This window comes from Acinonyx jubatus, chromosome C1 (assembly GCF_027475565.1).
Source record: "Acinonyx jubatus isolate Ajub_Pintada_27869175 chromosome C1, VMU_Ajub_asm_v1.0, whole genome shotgun sequence".
In the NCBI taxonomy this organism is placed as follows: domain Eukaryota; kingdom Metazoa; phylum Chordata; class Mammalia; order Carnivora; family Felidae; genus Acinonyx; species Acinonyx jubatus.
In genome coordinates, this window is record NC_069381.1 from 101,102,525 (window position 1) to 101,111,623 (window position 9,099).

Genomic DNA, 9,099 nt, shown 5'->3' on the forward strand with positions numbered 1-9,099 from the left:
CTCCAGCAGTCAGATGATTGACTATAGTTAAGAGTCTGTTTTTGGGTTGGCCTCTTTTTCTTTTTCTTTTTCTTTTTTGCCTTTGTTTGTTTTGTTTCTTAAATTCTACATATGAGTGAAATCATTTGGTATTTATTTTTCCCTGCCTGACGTATTTTGCTTAGCATTATACTCTCTCTAGTTCCATCCATGTCGTTGCAAGAGATTTCATTCTTTTTATGGCTGAGTGATATTCCGTTAACTCTTTTTTGGGACTACCAGTGTTGTACTTTCCTATCTTCTTACGGCAATTTGTACTCTTTACTTCTCAAACATGGCCTTATTATTGCTCATTTCTTGGCAAAATACTGAATAAGACATAGTATTCGATGGATGACAATAGGAGGGGAAGAAACAAAGACAATCAAGTTCATACAGATGCCAAATTCACTTATTGGGGAATGGTCGTTTAACGCTAGATAATGAGGACGAGGGTGGGATACAAATCAGAACTAGATATATTTCTTGCCCTCTAGAAGCGTACTTTCTAGAACAGTTGCTCCAAACTCTTTTCATCATGCCACTCCATCAAACATAATAAAAATAATAATTATTCAAATACACATTCCCAACAATTGCATATTCATTATAAATTATTTAAACTCTATTGTACTCATTTTTAAATACTGGTAAAGCTTAATTGTCTTAGTACCTTAGATTAAAGAATAATAAAAACAGGTATTCACATGTTTTCTTCCCACACCTCAGTATATCATCTTTCGCACCCCTGTGGGCACTGTTCCAACAGGAGAACCAGACAGACACCTCAAAATCCACAGATACAATGCAAAGGAGTGTGAAGAGGGCTGTGATATCTGAGTAAGCAGGGGATTCTCAGCGCATCACAGAAGCATTGCAAAAGGAAAGAAAAGCTGAGAAGATTCAAGGGCTTCTGATGTAGCTCCTGAGCCCAGCTTGGGCCAGGGATTAGTTCAGGCTTCAGCTCCGTGGCTGGCATTCGGGCAAAGACACCTCAATAAACAGGCTGCACATGACAGCCTCCATCACCCCCAAAGCATCCATTTCCTGGCAGCCCAGGCAGGTGAGGGCTTAATAAAAACACGTCACCCCATGATGCTACGGACAAACATGTCTGACACACGGCCCAGAGCCACCTCTAACTGTCTACACTGTCAACAGTGGAGCAGCAAGTGCCCTGGGTGTGGAGCCAGGCCACTGAGCTGGATCCCGGCTCTCTTCCCAACCGATTGTATGACTACTCTCCTTCAGCTGCTCTGAGCCTCAGCTTTCTCATCTGTAAAAAGGAATCATACATGCCTTCTAGGGTGTTAGCAATTTCTAGCATTTGTTGGGTTTTTCACTGTGTATTGCATGCATCATCTCATGACATCCTCCTGACAACAGGATGAAGCAGGTGCTGTGGTCGTTCCCATTTTGCAGGTGTGGAAACTAAGCCCATGCCCTACCCCCTCTGCTCGCTGCTGACCTCACAACGCTGCCGCGGGGGGTGGGGGCAAATAGGTAAGAGGAACTGAGGCACACACAAGGTATCATTATACCTAGTGTAAGATTTCATCATCGTCCTCAAGTCTAAATTCAAAATACGCTTTTCTATACAGCCCTGAAGGTCAACAAAGTAGGATTTGGTTGGAAAGAAAAGGTGGAGAAAGAGAACTTTCAAGTTAACCTTATCTTGGGTCTCCTACAACAGTGTGTGAATCTGGAAAGAGCCCTGGGTGAAGCATAGGGAGACCAGTTGCACCCCACGCTTACGCTCCGAATTTGGACACGTCATTTAAGCTGCGTTTACTCATCGCTCGGGGGTCCTAATAAATGAGCCCAACAGGGCCTTGCTGTTGACTCTTCCCAAACTCCAGTCTCAAAACACGCTGCAGTCTGGACTCCTCCTGCTCCCTGGGGACACCTCCGGGGAGAGGCCAGAGGACAGGGAGGCACCGCTGGGGTCAGCTGGGGGCTCGCTCAAACAAGGCCATGTGGGGGCAACAGCGACAGTGGGTGGGGACTCCGGCCAGAGCTCGGGAGGGCCGGGCCGGTAATTATAAGGAAACATCGCAGAGAAAGTTTCTGTTGTGGCTGTTCCCTCTGTTTACTTTGGGCAGTTCTGTCATTTTTTAACTGACCCTTCCCAGATGAGATCTTCAGTGTTCAGCTGGGTAAAGTCAGAGCCTTGCAACCGATGGGGTATTTGAATCCTCTGCGGCTCGGTTGTTGGAGGGAGGCCAGGGCAGCTGACCCCCCGCTCCCCCCCCCAACCCCAGCTTCAGGGAAGTGAGGCCAGGGCCGCAAACTTGCTGACAGTGGCCCGCGGCCTGCAAACCCAAACATCCTCCTCTCCTCCGCCTCAGGGTGGCCACCAGAAGAAAACAAAACCGCCTGCTTTCCAGAGCGGGGAGTCTCCAGCCATCCCCCCTCCTTTGGCCCTGCTCGGCTCCTGGCCACGCGGGTGCAAGGTTACAGTTACAAGTCCAGAACTGCTGATGTCTACTTTCTGGTTGTTGCTTTAAAACACACACACACACACACGCACACATTCACCAAAAACCACACACTTTGCTTCATGGCTTAAAGCTTCACATAGTGGATTCAGACTCAAAGGTGCATATTTGCTTTGCTTTGCTTTTCATGTTTTCTTAAGTTTGAACAATATGAATGTGGCTGTTGAAGAGTCAGAGAGAAGGAAATCTCGTCTGCCTAGAACTTTTCCTAAACTTTCCAGTTTCTTTTGGACTCTTAAAACCAAAGAATAGAGTCTTTTATGCCTAAGATTAGAAACATCTGGCCATGCATTTGAGTCAGGCTGGGCTGAAGCAGGGCAAAGCCAGGTGGATGGCCTGCCTATCTGAATTGTGGAATTTTAAGCATCTATAGGACTAAAAGTTACTAAATTTAATGTCTTTGTTTTACAGATAAGGAAACAGGGCGAGAGAGGTTAGGATTTGCTTAATATCACATCTTGAAAGTGTTAGAGGTGAAGCCAGAACCCAGGAGGCAATTGGAAGAACCTTGCTCCCACCCACCACTCTTCACATACAGCCACACATTGGGAGTGAAAGAAAACAGAAAGAAAATGGTCTTTTTAAAAAACAATTTTTTAAATGTTTTTATTTAATTTTTAGAGAGATAGAGTGTGAGCAGGAGAGGAGCAGACAGAGAGGGAGACAGAATCCAAAGCAGGTTCCAGGCTCCGAGCTGTCAGCACAGAGCCCGACGCGGGGCTCGAACACACGAGCTGTGAGATCATGACCTGAGCCGAAGTCGGACGCTTAACCGACTGATCCCCCAGGCACCCCTGTTTATAAATATTCTTAAGCACTCTATTTAACACACCAACCACTGCCACTTTTGCATGCTTCCACTGTTTTTATCCACTGGCTCTGTATTCTTCCTCAGGAGAAGAGGGGAACTCCGTGTTCAGAAAGCACCAACTAGGTGGCAGGTCTTCACTCCCTTTTTTTCCGTTGACTTTTCCCAACAATACTTTGAGGGGCGTGCCCTGAAGATAGCAATTTTGAATAGGATGGTGAGAGAAGGAAAGCCTCGTCTGTGACATTTGAGGGGATCTGAGGGTGGTGGGGGAACAAGCCAAATGGATTGTGGGAGAAGAGGGAAGGGGGAGCTCCAAGTCACAGAGGCAGGAGAAGGCCTGGTGTGTTCAAGACCAGTCGGGAGCCCTGTACGGCCAGCGTGGAGTGTGCAGGAAGGAAAGCGGCAGCAGAAGAAGTCAGAGGGGGATGGGGGCCGGCGAGGGAGGGCCTGAGACCAGCAAAAACATCAGCTTTTCATCTGAATGAGAGGGCAGCTGTGGAAGCTTTTGAGTAGAGGATTGATACGTTTTTCATTTTCTAAAGGGGCCCTGTGACTCCTGTGTTGAGAGTGGACGAGGGGCCGGGGAGCAAGGTGAAAGCAGAAAGACCTGCCAGAGGCCACTGCGATAATTCAGGTGAGAGATGAGGGGACCTGGCCCCGGGGTGGTGGACGGATGAGGGGACCTGGTCCCGGGGGTGGTGGACGGACGAGGAGACCTGGTCCCGGGGGTGGTGATGGATGAGGGGACCTGGCCCCGGGGTGGTGGACGGATGAGGGGACCTGGTCCCGGGGGTGGTGGACACATGAGGGGACTTGGCCCCGGGGGTGGTGGACACATGAGGGGACCTGGCCCGGTGTGGTGGACAGATGAGGGGACCTGGCCCCGGGGGTGGTGGACACATGAGGGGACCTGTTCCTGGGGGTGGTGGACAGATGAGGGGACCTGGCCCCGGGGTGGTGGGCAGATGGGGGGACCTGGCCCCGGCGGTGGTGGACACATGAGGGGACCTGGCCCCGGGGTGGTGGACACATGAGGGGACCTGGCCCCGGGGTGGTGGACACATGAGGGGACCTGGCCCCAGCCTGGTAGATGGATGAGGGGACCTGACTCCAGCATGGTGGACAGTTCTGTGAGGAGTGAGGCAACCGACGTCGTGTGTTGACAGCGGAACCGGTATGACAACATGCCATGTGTCTGCCTGATGTCATACGACACGTGTTGTGGGGGCCAGGCTGCTCCAGCTGCGCTACGCAGACACTCTTCTCATTGCCATTGCCACTCTCGGTGTTGGCGTGCCATGTCTCCTTGGGATAAGCCACCGCGGCTGGATTACTGAATCCAAGAGCACCATCATCCTTCTGCCCCCCGCCCCGGTCCATACTGTCCCAGTCCCCAGGACGCTCCACCAGCTGCTCCTGAAAGACTTCCTGTCTTAGCACTCCTGCAGTACTTTCAAGGCCTTCCGGGTCAAATGCTCCAGAATTCCTCCCCCCTGGTCCCCAGCATCTCTCACCCTCTCTCCCACTGGGGTTTGCTTCTTTTTCTCCCTCTCCTCCCTCTCCTTCTGGGGAACTCACAAAGGGGAGGAGTAACAAAGATAAAGTTTATTGCTGGCTGTGGACAGAGGTAAGAAAAGACAAGGAGGGATTTTTTTTTTTTTTTTCTCAAGGTCTTAGAGCCCTGAGAAAGGGCCAGCTGCTTCCCTTGGTTAGATGAGAATCTTCTGTAAGAATCAACAAACTAACAATACTGCTTACTTAGAGACCCTCTTTTTTTCCTTCTGGGGAGATCAATGGACTTAACAATTTCAATTATCTTTCACAATGTCCCCCGGTGCTAGATCAAACTGCTTCCCCTGGACAAACATTCCTCTCACCAGGGTGGGAAGTTCACAAACTTTTTGGCTCCTTTATTCCCTCCCCCCCATCAGTTTGGTTCTCCCGTCAAAGGACCCCCTTGCTTTCCACAACTCCAAAATGTACTTGTTCAGTCGTCCCTCTCCAATTTCATTCTAAGTGTGGAAGAAAACGTGCCCGTTATTTACTAAGAGTGGAGACATTCTTAGGGATTTCGGGGCCAGTTTTTTTTTTTTTTTCCTGCTGATCCTAAAATAAGAATACCTCCACTCTTAGTACATAATGAATACTTAATAAATAATGAATACTTAATAAATAATGAAAACTCTAACAGTTATGGCCAATTGATTTTTGACAAAGAAGCCAAGAAAATTCAATAGGAAAAGAATAGCCTTTTTAACAAGTGGTGCCGGGATAACTGAATATCCACACGCAAAAAATTTAATTTGGACCTCTAATGAATATCATACACAAAAATGAACTCAGAATGGCTCATAGACCTAAATGTAGGAGCTCGGACTAAGACTTTTAGAAGAAATCTTCAGAGTAAGTCTTTGTGACCTTGGGTTGGACAATGATTTCTTAGATAAAACGCCAATAGCACTAGTGATAAAAGATTGATGTGTTGAATTTCATCAAAATTAAAAACTACTGCATTCAGAGGACGCCATGAAGAAAACTGAAAAGACAGACCAGAGAGTGAGAGAAAATATTTGCAAATCATAAATCTGATAAGGGACTTGTATCTACACTATTTAAAACTCTTACAAGTCCATAATAAAAAGCCTAATTTAAAAATGGGCAATTACAATAGACATTTTTTCCAAAGAAAATATTACAAATGGCTAATAAACACACAGAGAGTCATTAGGGAAATGCAGTTTTACTCACTGGGATGGCTATCATTAAAAAGGCAGACAGTAATTTTTGGTGAGGATGTGGAGAAATTGAAATCCTCACACACTGCTGATGGGAAAGTAAAATGGTGTAGCCACTTTGGAAAATGGTTTGGCTGTCCCTCTAAATGCTAAAAATAGAGTTACCATATGACCTAGCAGTTCCAACCCTTGATATCAACCAAAGAGAAATGAAAACATATGTCCACCCAAAACTCGTATGTGAATGTTCATAGCTTTATTCACATAATAGCCACCAAAAAAAAAAAAAAAAAAAAAGGAAACAACTCAAATGTACACCAGCCGATGAATGGATAAACAAAATGTGATCTAGCCATATGATGGGATACTATTTGGTAATAAAAAGGAACGAGGTACAGATACATGCTGCAATATGGTTGAACCCCAAAATCATTATGCTAGGTGAAAAAAGCCAGCCACAGAAGACCACCTATTGTGTGATCTCATTTATGGAAAATGATTCGTATAGGCAAATCCATAGAAACAGAAAGTAGATTAGTGGTTAGGGAGAGCAGAAAGAGGGGGGTGGGGCAGTGTTAAGTGGTACAGGTTTCTTTGTGGGATAACGAAATGTTGGCAAGTGAATTACAGTGATAGATGCACAACACTAGATCCTAAAAGCCATTGAATTGTATACTTCAAACGTGTGAACTTTACAGGATATACATTTTAGCTCAGTACAGCTATTTTTAAAAAGTGGCTGCTTGCTCTAGGAAAATGACACCACAGTGTTCTGTTCAGTGCCCTCAAAAAATTTGTTCATGTAATGCATGAAGGAACATGCTATGGGATTGGCCTGCAGGGTTGCTAAGTAATAAAAGCTGGAGGCAGAGAGGGGTCAGGGGAAGAGGAGGACAGAGTAAGGAATGGAGGAGGGCTGGTAAGGAATAGGCTAAGAGATGCATCCAGAAATGAAGATATAAATCATCTTAAGGTTGGAAAGCCAGGTGGGCAAGGGAGAGGAGATGTGGGAGTGGAATTTGCAGGATATCTTTAAAGGAAAGGAGGTGGGATAGTTCAAAGCCAAACTGCAAAGCAAGTAATTAAGAGAATGAAGACTTCACTGACTCGCTGTGTATATCATGCTGTGTAGAGCTGATGGGGATTCCTTGGTTAAAGTATGTGAGCACTGTAGCCAATTGGGAAAAGGAATCACGGTTGCTGTTGCCAAATTTGTATCAAAGCAAAATTATAATGCCATTCTGCAAATAGCCAGAAAAAATAAAGTGTTGCCCGTTCTTACAAAGCTGTGGATTAACATTAGGTAACTTTTAGGAGACTGCTTCTTTGTCTCAGCAGAAATTCACGTTTATAATCCTATTTGTACGGTCTCTTGCATCTCAAAAAGGGTATTTTTAATTTCTAAAACCGTTTTCTCCAAATTAAAGCTTTTTAGAGAGATGTTCAGTGTGAAATGTGTCCATTTTTTATATCAGGATTTTAAAATAAGAACACAGGGCAAAGGTAAACAATACAGTGGTAACTCGCTGTATCTAGTAAGACACACACACTCGTGTGGACACACACACCATCTCCCAAAAGTTCAAAGCAGGGCAAGATACAAGTCACCCGACGATCAGCCTATTGCCTGTAGGTGTTGGCCCTGCCCACTGAAGAAAGAGCCCATGTGTCCTCACAGCCTGTCATAGAGTGCAGAAAAGACAGAGACAGAATGGCTGTGACCAGGGCTTACTCATCCATAGGGATGCTAGATGTTGAGAGCTATAGTAATTAGCATGTGTAAAGGGCTTTGCAGTGTAAATACCACCACCTTGCGTTCGATTTTAATTTAATTTTAATCTTCATAGAAATCTCTCCTCCCCCCCACCCCCCCAGATGAGAGAATCAAAGGTTAGGAATGAAGTGAGACCTCTGCAAACATACCTAAACCTTTCTCAGGCTAAAAAAATGAAACCCGTTCTTCACTTCATGTGTCCTCCAGCCAATTTCTCTCTCTTCTTCCTAAATCAGCTTTTTCAAAAGTAGCTCACACTCACTGTCTCCCCGTCTTTGCACTCATGTTGTCGATCTTCTTTGTGTAAGTAATGTGACGTACGAAGGCAGGTCACACGCTGAAAGGTTGCACCTGGGGAGCGCAGTCACCCTGCTCGTACAGCTTGAATCAAGCCTAATTATTAAAAACAACTTGAGGGGTTAACGAGAGGAGTGCCCTTGACCATTCAAGACAGCGGGCAAACTCCGGGCAGGCCGTCAGGCTTGGGAAGTTTGTAGCATTTCTCCGAGCTTCAAGAAGCTTCCCACTCAATGGCTACTTCCCCTCCTTCCTGTCTGGAAGGAAGGGAGGAAAGAAGGAAAGAAGAGAGAAAGAAAGGAAGAGAGGGAGGGAGGGAGAGTTTCAAAACAAAGTCATCTGACTACAAACTCTATTCCCTTTTTCCTTTATCAGGGTCCGTTCCCACTCGCTGCTGTGGAGGTGGCTACAGCAGAGACCGCATTTCTCCCACTTGTAGATCTGGCCTCGTAAGAGAAGAACTGGTTTCCCTCACCTCCTATCAAAGTGCCTATCATTCATTCCTCCATTTAAACCTCACTGGTGATCTAGAACTTGAAAGATTTTCTGGGATGAATAGGCCACAGAGGCTGAGCATGCTAGCAGGGGTGAGATGTAGGAAGGAAGGGGGTTTGTCCCTGAGGTTCCACCTACCCTGCCCCCTCCCCCCCCCACCCCCCACCCCGCGCTCCCCAGAGGCAGTCCTGGTCACTTACAGGATAGGAAAGTGCAGTGAAAGCAGCCCGTGAGTGGCTTCATGGTCTTGGGCACACAGTGAGTTCTCACTCCCCTCCCAGCTGCACTAACCGTATTTCCTGTTCTGTTACTCGGAGTGTGAGTCTGGCACTCTGTGAAGACACAGTGCCCGCTCTCAGCCACACAGCGCAGTCTCTCCTTCTGACCGAGATGGCCGCCCCTCTTCTCGGTGCTCTGCCTGTCCAGCTGCGAAAGCAGGGCCCGGCTCTCACCTCCCCAGGTCCAGAGGTG

At 46.8% G+C, this 9,099-nt stretch overlaps 1 long non-coding RNA gene across 1 annotated transcript in view; it reads left to right on the top strand.

Moving 5' to 3' along the window:
- Window positions 1-7,863, top strand: part of LOC106978509 (uncharacterized) — a 62,382-nt gene extending 54,519 nt beyond the window's left edge. The window contains exons 4-5 of the long non-coding RNA XR_008295203.1: window positions 3,870-3,961; window positions 4,494-7,863. This is a non-coding gene — a long non-coding RNA (uncharacterized LOC106978509). The remainder of the gene's footprint in view (window positions 1-3,869; window positions 3,962-4,493) is intronic.
- The last annotated feature ends 1,236 nt before the right edge of the window (window positions 7,864-9,099 follow it).